The sequence below is a fragment of the Planococcus citri genome, chromosome 1 (genome assembly GCF_950023065.1).
Source record: "Planococcus citri chromosome 1, ihPlaCitr1.1, whole genome shotgun sequence".
Classification (NCBI taxonomy): Eukaryota; Metazoa; Arthropoda; class Insecta; order Hemiptera; family Pseudococcidae; genus Planococcus; species Planococcus citri.
The window spans coordinates 12,699,758-12,714,170 of NC_088677.1; positions in this window are offsets into that span (position 1 = coordinate 12,699,758).

Genomic DNA, 14,413 nt, shown 5'->3' on the forward strand with positions numbered 1-14,413 from the left:
TGGTAAAAATTACTCAAAATATGAAATTTTGATACTCACTGATGAGAATGCCCACCAAATTGATAAAATTCAGGCAAATTGTTATGCAACCTTTCTTACATGAATAACCATATTAAAGAATTGTTTAGGTGTTAAGTAAACATTGCACTGTATTGTTAGAATCTATGGTAAATTCTAAGCATTGTTTGCATTTGTCTCTAGATTTTGATTCAAGAACTTGATGAAAAAGTACCAAATTCAAAAATAAGTATACATGATGATATCTTTCTTCAAATTTGAAAATATCAGCGAAATATTTCATTGCAGTTACAAAGTCTTCTTCATCAACTCAGCCAAAATGGGTCACATCATCATTCCATGGAGGTGTCTTTGTCTTTTTCCCATCTTGAATGACTGATAAGTAGTGCCTCCACATTGTCAGCAGATGGATATATTCGCAGTAGGATCTATGAGGGTACACTGGAGGATCGCACCTACTTACACCCCTGTTAATTTTGTATAGACGGGCCCCATATAGACCACATGATTGTTTTTGTTGCAGAGGAGCATAAGGCAACCATAGTTTTGACTTTTGAGAAACAATTGTCAAGTTTTAGGTTATCAGAGTTGTTTTCTAAAACATCATCATTACACTTATCATATTGATGTCGATTACATGAATTTCAGCTTCACAGTCTAATTCCTGGGCAAGATCTAGGACATGAGGTACTGTATCCGAAATGATATACGAAGAATGTGTTTCCATTTTACCTGAATCTACCAAATTATTCTCTCCGACTTAAAATCTGAAATAGAATCAGAGTTTTTTTGTGCACTTTTTATTAGGATTGTTTCTGTTAGTTACATTCGCCTTAAGGGTACCTACCAGTTGTATTTTTTCATGTGTTGAATCAACCACTTTGAATTTGGGAGGTTACGCAATGAATGACGTTTTCCATTCCCCTTCAATCTTCATAAGTTAATCCATTTCTCGAAGATTGATTATTTGCAGAGTCTATTAAATGATTTGAATTAAAATAGAAATGCATGTTATTATGAATAAAAACCAGTCGATTATCAATTAATCAGCATTTATTATGCACTTAGATTATTTACATGTAATATTTTGTTTATGTTATGTAATACTTAGTATATACATTTTGAAGAATGAAAGAATGAATACTATGTATTCTGTTTTGTGGTAATGCACCACCCATGGATAAAAGACATAGATAACGGATAGGATAGGTCCATCATTCATGACTCCAAATGGAGCTTTTCAATAAGGAAGTAAGTTCAATAACGCCTGAGCCATCTTTGACATCAAGTACTTACATTTGTATTTGTATCTTTATGGATTGATAATTACGCTACAGATCACAATATATAGGTAATTAGATCATGTTACATAAATGCAATATTCACTTTGACAATGCTCCTTACCTCTTTTTGTCTACTCTTCTCAGATAGGAATCCATACATAACCTATCTTTGCAGTGAATCTGAACAAATATCCATGCTATCGCATGGTGAGTCTTTGGATGACTGATTACATGGCCCGGAGCTATGCTAACATGAAGCTCACGAGGGAACTAATCCACTAGATGGTGTTATTACATAACTCTTTCGAGGTTTTATGTTTTTGCTTTCATTTCTTAGGTATCTTTGTCTTTTTCCCATCTTGATGACACTGATGATATCTCAACATTGTCAGCAGATAGGGGTGCTCTGGAGGATCACAACTACTTACACCCCAGTTCATTTTGTATGTATGTATTGTTATTTTCAGTAAACTTGAATCGGTGAGTGCAGAAAGGGAACAAGTCACATTTTTGGAAATTTTTTTTTTCATGGATATAGGGGTTTCAAAGTACGGCGGATCGACTGGTGATGTCAGATTTCCGCAAAACTGCCGGGAAAGTGGTATTTGGGCGCAAAAAAAGGGCGGATCCGCATTTATGACTTTTTTGTAAAATTTTTTTAATTCCTTGAAACATGACTAACATTTTTGAGAAGACCATTTTTCGAAATTTAAGTTAATCTCTGAACTGAAAAATGATGAAAAAATTAACAACTTCGGCAAAAAGTCTTAGAACTCGAGGGGTTTTTGGTCAAACTAAACGAGATAGCAGTCTAAATGATGTACTTAGATGTAGAATCAAGCCCCATTCGTGCCCGAGCAATTTCAAAAAAAATTTTGTCGATTGGGTGCAGAAAGGGTCTAAGTCCCATTTGTTTAGGCAGCAACAGCGCCGGCGCACGTGAATATTTTTTTTTTCTAAACAGTGCTAAAAATTGTGTCTTGGGGTCCTCTTTCAATGACCTTAAGCATGTTTACCAAAAATTTTTGATTTTCAAATAAATCAGTTTTTTGTTATTCCTGAAAAATGCGAAAATGGACTTGTTCCCTTTCTGCACTCACCAATTCACTTATGCATGGTGTCAAATAGGTACATGAATTTAAGCTTCAGAGTTTGATTCTTGGGCAAGATCTGGGATATAAGGTATTATATCCGAAGTACCTAAGTATGTGTTTCCAATTTACCAGAATCTACCGAATTTATCTCTCCAACTGTCTCAGTGTTTCCCTCGACATTTGCCTCGCTATATTGACGTAAGAGTTTTGCCAGCATGACTTATATATTGTAGTTTGAACAGAATTTGTTATAAGGCTATTGACATTTTTTTTTTTTTCTTTTTTTTTTTTTTTTTTTTTTTTTTAAAAAAAAGGGTTTATTTTGAATAATATTTACATCTTATAATTACTTATCCCTGCGGTGAGGGGGCGGGGCCTAAGCCCCGCCCCTTCCGCAGGAATAATACCAGTACAATCTTAAGTTTAAGGGGAGGGTGATGTGAATTCTAATGCTAAATGACAAACTTACAATTAGTACTAAAATTTAGCTATAAAAACTATGTACAACTTAAAACTAAGCCAAGATTGGGAGTGTTTCAATTTTGCTTAAAAACTAGGAGGGGGAGGGGACGGTTCGGCCACCCAGTGGTCCTGGAGCCGCGGTGTGTGGGGGGCCCCAGTTTTGGTTGGGACTGCTGACCCACCCCCCCAGCACCAGGCCAAAGGCCCGGAGCTCCTAGGCAGTATCCCAGAATCGCTCCCACCACTTTGGGGTTGAGGGATTGGTCACCCTAGGATGTAGCCCATTCCCCCCTTCCGCGGATTTGGAGCGACCCCCGACCCGTCTCCCATTTAGGGGTAGGCCTAGGAGGTCTCCGGGCACCACTGTACCCTTAACTACCTCAGATAGAGATCTCCTAGAGCAGGATTGTCCAGAAGGATATTATTTCTTATGTGTGAAAGTGGGAACACTCGGTCCCACCTTACATAGTGGATAAAGTTGAAGTAATTTGGAATGCTGAGGATGGACACATACCATAGGTTTCTTCCATCCTTCAGCTTTAGGGTAGTGCTAAATATACATACATTGTACTATATAGATTAAGTTAAATAAGATATATTTGGGGAGAATAGTTGCTAATTTATTACACTGTTATAATGGTCTATTTACAAGTGCTATTAATTTGTTTTAGAGCGGGTGTTGGGGGAGGTCCAGTTACATACCTTGATGTTGATAGGTATCTCCCTGAACTCTCTTACGATGATTGGCCGTACCTGGCCCCAGTCAAGCTGGTCCAGCCCACATCCAATCTGTGGGATAGCGAGTTTTTTTATTTTTCTTCTGGTACATTCCCTGGCAAGATTTTGGATGCCAAGGGAGAAGTCCTTATATGTTGGTTTGTCATAGCAATGGATTTTTGTGACAACACAGAATATTATATAATGTCCCTGGCTCACTATTCCTTCGACTTTCCACTTTAGAGTTGCCACTTCCCCCACATTGTGTGGTTGGGTCAGCAGCATCTCTCTGCCTCCAAAGTGGCGGACGAAGTCCCTCGCTATCCCAGCGGACATTCTGAGGTCTTGGCTGACACAGTGTGCCAGTGCAAAGGAGGGTCCCTGTAGAAATATGTCTTCGTTGGCTTCCTCCAGCGTGAGTAGGCCGTTGGACTCAACCGCTGTTAAAGCCATATTTCCCAAGCTTCTTCTCCTCATTACTTCTGCAGCAGAGGCGATGAGTCTGGTCTCGACATCACGAGGTGTTGGTTCGTGCATGTCAAGATATTGTTCATATGGGAGAAGGTCCCCCACACTGGCAGCACTGACTGGGGCGTAGAAGCGCTCTTGGATTCCGCGGAGCACCAGGTACTGCATAGCTGGTATGTAGATGTGGTCACTGAATATCAGGGAGTATGGATGATCCAGGCCTCCTTGAGTGAGCAACTGTCTCTGGGCTGTTGAGATTATCCTCCTGGGTTCAGCCTCCTTTGAGGCCTCTTCCCAGTGCTGGTACGCCACAGAAGTGGAGAGCTCAGTGCTACTCTTTCTGGGAGTTGGGGGGAAGGTGGTTCTTAGGAATATTATTCGTCGGTTTACATCCTCCAAGATGTGTCTGTTTACATATGGTCCCATTGGTATGTAGTTTGATAGGGGTTTTTTGATGCCCAGCTTCTCCCCAATGGAGAAGGTTGAATGATCTTGTTTTGGTGTTTCCTCAGCTACAGAGCTTGGAGTCACACCTCCGTGGATGAACTGTATTCTGTTTTTGTGACTCTCAAAGGCGTCTGCTACCTGCTTAGCTTTCAGCGATGTTTTGTTAAAGTTGATTGGTGGATGCACCTTGCTGATAGGTACCTGGATCAGATTTGGGGAGCACTGGACCTCAAAGCTGCTTATGTAGTCCATTCTATGTTGTTGAGTTGTTGGTGTGGGAGTTAATGGTGAGAAGTTGTAAGGTTGAAAGCCTGGGCTGTTCCAACCATTGTACACTGGTATTGATGTGCTGTGTCCCTCAACTGGACTGGTGTGTACAACAGGAATATTATATCTTCCCGTTCCCAGTGTTGTGCTAATGTTGTTTGCAGGTGGACTTTTACAGTTTTGGATGACATGGCCATGTTGGGCAGTGGTTGTTGATGTTGTTGTAGTTGTGTTGGCAGAAGAATATAGTATGTTGTGTCCAGGGTGTGGCATTGCTGTAGTATGTTGGAAAGGGGAGTTGGATACCATGATTCTCTTCCTAGGGGATGAGGTTGGTGAAGAAAGTGGGCCAAGTATGTGGTCTGTTTGCTGCAGGATTGGGTTAATAGGTTGCACCATTGGACTGAATTTGGGTAGATTAACTGCTGTGAAGTTTCTCCTTGCAGCTAGCCATTCGTTTTCGAACCCTGGTGAATGATGCTGGTGACATCCTTGTGAGGCCTCAGAACTAATGCAGGATTCAGTTGGATGTTGTGTGACTGGGCTGCTGGAGACCTCTTGGTTCCTCTTGTATACCTCTCTAGCTATCAGCACTGTTCTAGGCACAAGTTTCAGTGCTGATGGTGAGTAGGTAGGTGAGCTTGTTGCTACGTTGTTTTTATTGATGGTTTCTGGTACTTGTGTTAGTTGTGTTTGGTGCATAGAGACTGGTGATGGTGACTGCAGGTGCATTGGTATTGGTGTGCTGGTGATACTGGTAGTAGGAGGTAGTTCTTGTGGACTATATAGTGTGGTTATAGGTGATGGATTGTCCACATCTGACGTTCCCTCAGTATCTGTGGTAGATTTGTCAGCTATAGCTTTGATGGAGTCCCGGATGTGGAAGAGTTCTTTGATGAGTTGATTCAGATTTTGTAAGTTAGTGGGAGTGGCATCAAGCATTTCTACTGGGTACCGTTCCCTGATCTCAGCAATTTGGGTATTTGTACATTCAGTGATGAGGTGTTGTGGACTCTGTAGATTACCGCATACACAGAGGTTACTCCTTATTATCTTGAATCTCTTCAAGTAATCGGCGAAGAAACCATGGCCTGTAAGGGCCTGGGTTAGGAAGAAGCTTGGTTTGAGGTGTGCGCAGCTACCTTCCATTCTCTCAGCTATATTAGGAATCCATTCATGAGTGACTCTTCCAGTTGTAGCCAAATCCCAGCGGCTCTGCCACATCTGGTAAGCCATTGAGGTGAGTTCATTATCCAGCTGACGCCTTGAGAATGATCTGTTTTGCATTATATAGGCATTTTTGGTCCTATTGGAATCTTTGTGCAGTAAGGTAATGGGTCCTGTGTCTAGGTTTGGAGCTTGAGTGCAATACCCTATGTCGGCGGCTCTTCTAAGGGCCATTTTTGCTATTGCCAGGTCAAGTGGGAGCATCCCAGCAATAACAGAGGCTGCAGTATCAGACACTGTCCGGTAAGCTGAGATAATCTTCAGGTTTGTTGCTCTCTGAGTTTTGCGGATTTTTTCTAGAACGCATGTGTACTTCAGGGCTGGCAGCGTGATTGCTGACCCATAATACCAGAGTGAGTTGATCAGCCCCTGCGACATGATTTTCCTTGCTTCATAACCATAGCCGTAGGTGCGTCCAAACAATCTATTTATAATGTTGAGTGACAATTGAGATTTCTTGTGTATGTTAGTGAAGTGTGGTATAAAGGTGAGTTTTTGATCAATTATCACTCCCAGGTACTTGATTTCCCTAGAGGTGGTGACTAGCTGACCATTTACTGTTACTATAGGCTCAGTGTGGTGCTTCCTAGTACAAACCATCACCTGAGTTTTTGCAGCATTTAGGCTTAGACCAAGATTACTCAGCATGACAGTGAGTTGGGTGATGGCAGTTCTGGCATTCTGTTCCAGGGTACTGATATTCTTGGCTCCAAATACAAAAAGCAAGTCATCAGCAAAGCCAATTGACCTGCAGCCCCGAAACATGAATTTGAGTACTACATTGTAGATGATGACCCATAAAAGGGGGCCCAGGTTAGACCCCTGGGGGCACCCCTTGGTTACCTTGGCCTTAAATGTTTTACCATTGTACTGGTACTGCACTGTCCTGTCTTTTAGATATTCAACTAGCATCCAGATTAGTATTGGATGTATACCATGATCAATAAGTGCATCAATTATCACCTGATGAGGTATGGAATCAAAGGCCTTGGCAACATCAAAGCTTATAGTCATAGCTATGTCTCCATTAGCCTGTATAGATTCAATTTCAGTTATTAGTTTTGCCAGGGCATGGTCTGTTGAGAGCCCAGGCTGAAATCCATATTGGTTAGGAGCAATGAGGCTATTACTAGATAGGTATTTAAAAATTCTTTTGTATATTAGTTTCTCTAGTATTTTCGATGTGGTTTTCAACAAGCATATTGGCCTGTATCCTGCAGGATCATCTGGGTCCTTTCCAGGTTTTTGGAGGACAACTAGTTTAGCCACCTTCCAAGCAGCCGGAAAATATGCCCTTTTCAGACAGGAGGTAAACAGATTGGTGACCTGTTCTTTATTATGGCGAAAAATGATTTTCATTACTTTGTTGTCAACATTGTCCACTCCAGGGGCCTTACCATCTTTCAAATTGCGGATGATTTCCTCAATTTCTTCAGTAGTAGGCTCTTCAAAGTCATGTTGTTGAGGGTATCCAAGCATGTTATGGATATCCTTGTTTGTATTAATGTGTTGGTGCAGGTTAGCAGTATCTACAGGGTGCCCATCTTGAGGGAAGAGGTGGTGGAGGAGGAACATTTTCATTATCAGTTTTTGCATTAGAGTTGCGTAGTAGCGGTATTGTTCTACTGTTATTACTTGTTGCAATTTTTAGTATCTTATAGGGTTTTCCCCATGCCTGGTTGGTTGTTATGTACGTTCGCCAAGCTTTACGCTTGGCTCCTGCTATTTCGTAGGTATATTTGCGCTCTATAGCTCTGAATTCTTCATAGCATAGCTCATACTGGATTGACTCAGGTGGGATGGAGCGGAGGCGTTTGACAAGGTCATTTTTGGATTGCTTAATTTTCTCCAGGTCACTATTCCACCAAGGAAGAGGGGAGTCCTTTGAGGAGATTTTTGCCATTTCTTTCAGATTACTAACCAGCTCTTCAAAGTGTTGGATAAACTGGTCTATTTCTTCCCTACCACAATCTAGATCCACGCTTGGTAGGGGATTGGCTAGGATTGCCTCCTCGATCATATCATAATCATAGATGTATTTGTCTTCTCCCACACAGTAGGTAGGTTGTACAGTGACTTCAAAGGTGATGAGTTGGTGATCTCTAGGAGCTGTAGGTACTACTTTCCAGTCTCTCACCCTACTTATCATATAGTCTGAGACTATTGTATAGTCCAGTATTGATTTATACTCCCTTCTAACAAAGGTTGGAGTATCATCATTTAGTATGATGAGGTTAGACGATATTATAAAATCGTCAAATAATTCATCTCTCTCTCTAATAGCATGGTGCCTATAGAAATATAGTAGAGACGAATAGGTATTAAAATCACCCATCATAATAAGTTTATCATTTTGCTTTCTCAGCGCAATAGTTTTCAGTACCTGTGTTATTCTATTAATGGGCTTATTAGGCGAGGCGTATACAGAGACATACGTCACACCAGCTATTTCAATTTCAACGATGCCGCCGACACTATGGAATGTCTGTGTCAGCGGAATGTTTTTTTTAACAAGCATACATGCACTGCCACTACATATGCTTCGATAGTTGTCTGATAAGATAGGAATTTTATTATTACATGTGTATGGCTCAGACATCGCAATCACGTCAATATTTCCTTCTTTAATTATATCAGCTATTGTGGAGAGATATTTCTGGTTGTTACCTATATTTATCTGGGCTATTTTTGTGTTTGAGTTTTTCTTTTGATATGCCATTCTACTCATATTGGATGGTTTTAGAAACTGCATTGAGATGATTAATTAGGCAGGTACAATTCTTACTATGAGTATCATGATTGGTGTCCAAGGGGGTGGCTGAGGGATTTTTTTGGTTCACACGAGCACAGTTTAGGCAGGTTCCAGCTTCCTTAGTTACTGCAGGATTTCTGCAGTATTTTTTAAGATGGCCATACTGATGGCATTGAGTGCATTTGATTAGAGGTATATTATTAGCAACTGGACAGACTGCCCAACTGTCTCCCCCTATCAATATCTTCTCATGGGTACCCACTAAAAGCTGCCATGCTGCAGGGGTTACCACAGCAGTTGCAAAAATCCCAGAGTTTGGATCGTCATGCCTATACCTCATAACTTTGGTGTGCTGAGGGTTGCAGCCAGTACTATTAACTATTGCTTGCTCAATTTCGTGGACTGTGCATAATTTTGGCAGGCGGTGGATCACTATTTCTGGATTCCTTTTTTCCTTTTTTAAGATAGGGGTGAGATTTTGCTGCAGCTTTTGCTGTACATTTTTGAGTTTTGACTGGTCCTGGCATGCAATAAGTACTCCACCTCCAGGTAGGGGCTTTGCGAAAGTTACCCCATCAGTGTAGGGGTTGATAGCATTTTTCACTAGCTGGAATCCATCTTGGCCTGTAATTTTGGGCTTTAAGACCATAGTGTTATAGTTGGGTTTGGTGGGAGTTTTGGGTACCATTTCTGGGTTTTGCTGCTTGAGCTGATGTATTTGAACTGGTTTTTTTATTACAGCTGCATAGGTAGTAGGCCTTTTCGGAGGTAGCTGTGGAGTATGTGAGAAGGTTAGCTTGGGTAGCTGGTTAGATACAGAGCTGTTTGGAAGCTGTGTGCGGCTGCCTGCAGCCTTTTCGGCGAGCTTAGCCGCAGCCTCCTTGATTTGGGTTTTCACGGAGTTAGCAAAATTAACGCTATTTTCTTTAAGTTTTGTGAGATTGTCCTTCATACCTGTTTTTATGCTGGTTTTCAGGTTGTTGGACTGGTCCAGCAGTTCGAGGCAGGAGTCAATGAGGTCGTTTGTCGCTTTTAGGTAGGTGTCAGTGAAGGAGGGGGGCGGTGTCCCTTTTTTCCTACGATTTCTTCGTTTTTTGTGCTCATTTGACGAGTTGTTGGTGACGTTATTATCCGTAGATTCGACGTCAGTATTGGCCATTTTTTAAGTAGGTCATCAGCACCACACACACACGAAACGCGATATGCTCGGCAGTATAGGCGTGTCCGAACTGTTATGACGCGAAAATCCCGAAAAATGAGGCCATTGATATTAGAAAACTAACCTTTTGCCCGAGTGTTATCCATTTGGTGGGCATTCTTTTCAATGAGTATCAAAATTTCATATTTTGAGCAATTTTTTAAAAGTGTTTTCAAAATTTAAAGCTTTTATTTAGTTTTGTCTTCAATTTTAAACACTGTTAAATACTATACCTAATGAAAAAATAAAGAAGCTGACAAAACGTCTTTGAACCTCAACAAATAGTGAATTTTTTCCATGGGAGGGTTTACTTAACTGTATTTATAATTGAAGAACAAAATAAATGAAAGCTTTAAATTTTGAAAACACCTGGTATAAATTACTCAAAATGTGAAATTTTGATACTCACTGATGAAAATGCCCACCAAATTGATAACATTTTATGGTTACCTATGCAACCTTTCTTACATCAATAACCTCATAAAAGAATCGATTCTAATCATTGTTTGCATTTGTCTCTAGATTTTGATTCAAGTACTTAATGACTAAGTACCAAATTCAAAATTTTCAGCAAAATATTCATCCCAGTTTCAAGGTCTACTTCATCAACTTAGTCAAAATGAGTCACATTATCATTCCACGTTGGTGTCTTAGTCTTTTTTCCATCTTGATGATACTGATAATATCTTCACATTGTCAGCAGATGGATATATTCGCAGTAGGATCTGTGAGGATGCACTGGAGGATTGTATCTACTTACATCTTACATGCCTGTTGATTAGTCACGTTTTAGGTTATCAGATTTATTAAATTTATCGTTGATGTCAGTTAGGTAAATGAATTTCATGTTCAGAGTCTTAATTTTTGGGCAACTATATCAGAAATGATCCAAAGGATGTGTTTCCAATTTACCAGAATCTATCAAATTTCTCTTTCTAACTTGGAATCTGAAATAGAATCAGAGTTTTTTTCTACAGATTTTATTTGTATTGATTCTGTTACATTCGCTTTATTAGGGGGTACCAGTTATATTTTTTCAGGCGTTGAATCAACCACTTCGAATTTGGAGGTTGCGCAATGAATGACGTTTTCCATTCACCTTCAATCTTCATAATTCATTAAACTCGAAGATTGGTTGTGGTTGGGTCTACATTAACAGTGTTCAATTTGAGCATGGGGTGAAGGGTATTCCTTGGTAAAACACATAAATGTAGAATGTCTCTGTCCTAGGATTTTTGAAATGTTGATTAAGAATTTGTTGGACACATTTGAAAAGAATTTTGGATCTAGAAAATGTTATCAATCACCCAATTTGGGGTCAAAAGAAGATTGGCAATATGGGTATATTTCTTATAATTTTGATGATATCTCTGGAAAAAATATTGTGATACATCAATATAAATTTTTTAAAAAATATCAACAATCAACATCTAATAAGTTTCCAGGAGGTTTTATTCTAGTTTTCAGCATTTTGGATTTTTTCATCATTTGCATTTTTTTTTTGCATTTTCAATCAAAATTTTATATTTTTGTTTAGTTACCTATTTTATATTTTTCTTTTGGATATGGAGAGTCAAAAGTATTCTTCATGCTATGGAGGTCCATTATACTTTGCTCAACTGTATTGATTTCAATTTCATGGGAAGAGGGTAGTGATATGATATTTTGTTATTCTTTGCTGGGGTTATAAATGTGTATCATTTGCTTCCTGCACCTGTTCAGTAATGTTGAACATCAACGTTACTCCTTTATGATCTCAGATAAGCGTTTTGCAAACACCTATACCTCAATTTATTACCAATTAACACAAAATTACTAATCTCATCAAATACAAAATAACCATTAAATAGAACAAATGTAATGACCTCCCAAAATAAGTTGAAATTATTTCTGTAGAAATTTTGCAAGAAAGTCCATTTTTCGACGATGATTTTGGTAGATGTACCTATTTCAGATGTATAGATTTGTACATGTGGACACCACATCAAATGACACGAGTTGATATTCTGGGTCTGTTTTTATTTCTTTGATGATATTTTTGACCTCTCTGGAATTTTTTACATTGACTTCCGATTGCAATTCTGGTATACTCCTAATTATAGATGCTAGGAACTTTGAATGGTTTGAAATAGGAGAGTCAATTGTAGAGACCACAGGACCAGCTGGTACACAGAATTAAATTATAGGCTACCAAATATCAGATATGAACGGATTATGTAGTTTGTAACTTGAATGTTTGATGATGATTGATGAGTACCTAGCTACCTACTTACTGAAGTAAAGTGTATAATTATTCTCACTGCATGTTGTCTCCTATTGTTCGGACGTTGTTGATAGAAAACATTCGACACATCTTCTTTCCATAATAATTGTTAATGTGTCAATATCTCAAACGATATATCGATATGAGATCCAATTTCAAAATATCGACATGGAAAACCAATATTGAAGCTATTATTGTATCATTGAAAAATGAGAGAAAATGTGTGAAAACAGCCAAAAATGGATGAAAATTGAAATTCAAGAGAAAATGCTTTAATAAATTTTACTCTTTGTTGCTAATCAATGTGCTTAATAGAAAAAATTCTGGTATGAAAATGGAGAAGATGGGTAATGTTTCATATAATTTTGATGATATCGATATATCGATATTTCTCGAAAAAATATTGTGATATGTTAATTTATAAAATGTTTTCAAAAATCAACATCCTTGATACACGAGTAATCTACGCAGTTATCTTTGGAAGCTGTAGGTATTCAAGTTTTTATCATTTTGGTGTATTTTGTCATTTTTTTCATTTTCAATCAAAATTCAATATTTTTGTTTAGTCATTTTATATTTTTTCAACAATTTTGGTGGGAATGGCGTAGGTTCTTTTTTGACGGTTGATTGGAATGAGCACTGGTGGGACAATGTACAGTTTATTGATTCCACTGTCTGATGAGTGTTTTGATAAAATTTCAAATTTTGAGCAATTTTTATAGGTGTTTTTAAAATGCAAAGTTTTTATTTACATAGTTTTTTTTTCAATTTTAAACAAATGAAGAAGTTAACAAAACGTCTTTGAACCTCAACAAAGAGCGAATCTTTTTCCATCACAGTTTTATATTTGACTGTATTTTTACAATTGAAGAGAAAACTGAGTGAAAGCTTTAAATTTTGTAAACACCTGGTAAAAATTACTCAAAATATGAAATCTTGATACTCACTGATAAGAATAATGCTCACCAAATTGATAACATTTAGGCAAATGGTTGTGCAACCTTTCTCACATCAATAACCTCATAAAAAACCGATTAGAATCTATGGCAAATTCTAAGCATTGTTTGCATTTGTTTCCGATTTTGATTCAATTACTTGATGAAAAAGTAACAAACTCAAGAATATTATTTATGTGATGATATCTTTCTTCAAATTTGAAAACGATCAGCAAAATATTAATCGCAGTTACAAAGGTCTTCTTCATCAACTTAGCCAAAATGGGTCACATCATCATTCCGTAGGTGTCTTTTTGCCTTTTTCCCATCTTGATGACACTGATAATATCTCCACATTGTCAGCAGATGGATATATTCGGAGGAGGATCTATGAGGGTACACTGGAGGATCGCACCTACTTACACCCCTGTTAATTTTGTATAGACAGGCCCCATTTGATTAATCTCCTGATCTTTTTCTGCAGAGGAGCATAACAACCATAGTTTTGACTTTTGAGAAACAATAGTCAAGTTTTAGGTTATTAGAGTTGTTTTCTAAAACATCATCATTACACTTATCATATTGATGTCGATCACATGAATTTCAGCTTCAGAGTCTAATTCTTGGGCAAGATCTGGGACATGGTACTACATATTATATCCGAAATGATCCAAAGGATGTGTTTCAATTTACCAGAATCTATCAAATTTCTCTCTCCGACTTAAAATCTGAAATAGAATCGGAGTTTTTTTTTTGTACAGTTTTTATTTGTATTGTTTCTGTTACATTCGCCTTAGGAGTACCAGTTGTATTTTTTCAGGCGTTGAATCAACCACTTTGAAGTCGGGAGGTTACGCAATGAATGACGTTTTCCATTCACCTTCAATCTTCATTAATCCATTTCTCGTAGATTATTGATTGTGGTTGTGTCTACATTAGCAGTATTCAATTTGAGCATGGGGTAAAGGGTACTCCTTGGTAAAATATGTAGAATGTCTCTGTCCTGGAATTTTTGAAATGTTCATTAAGAATTTTATTGTTGGGCACCTTTGAAAAAAATTTTGGAGCCAGAAAATTTTACCAATCACCCAATTTAGGGTCAAAAGAAGATATATGAATCGAACCCGCCGCACACGAATATGCAGTTAGATTTGAAGTTTGGCTCTTCTAAGGGTCATTTTCAAGGGGGGAGAGGAGGTGCCCAAAAATTTGTTTTTGTGTGAAAAATGCTTCATTTCATTATAGCGTTATTTACGTCAAACAAATTCTAATCTATGGGTTC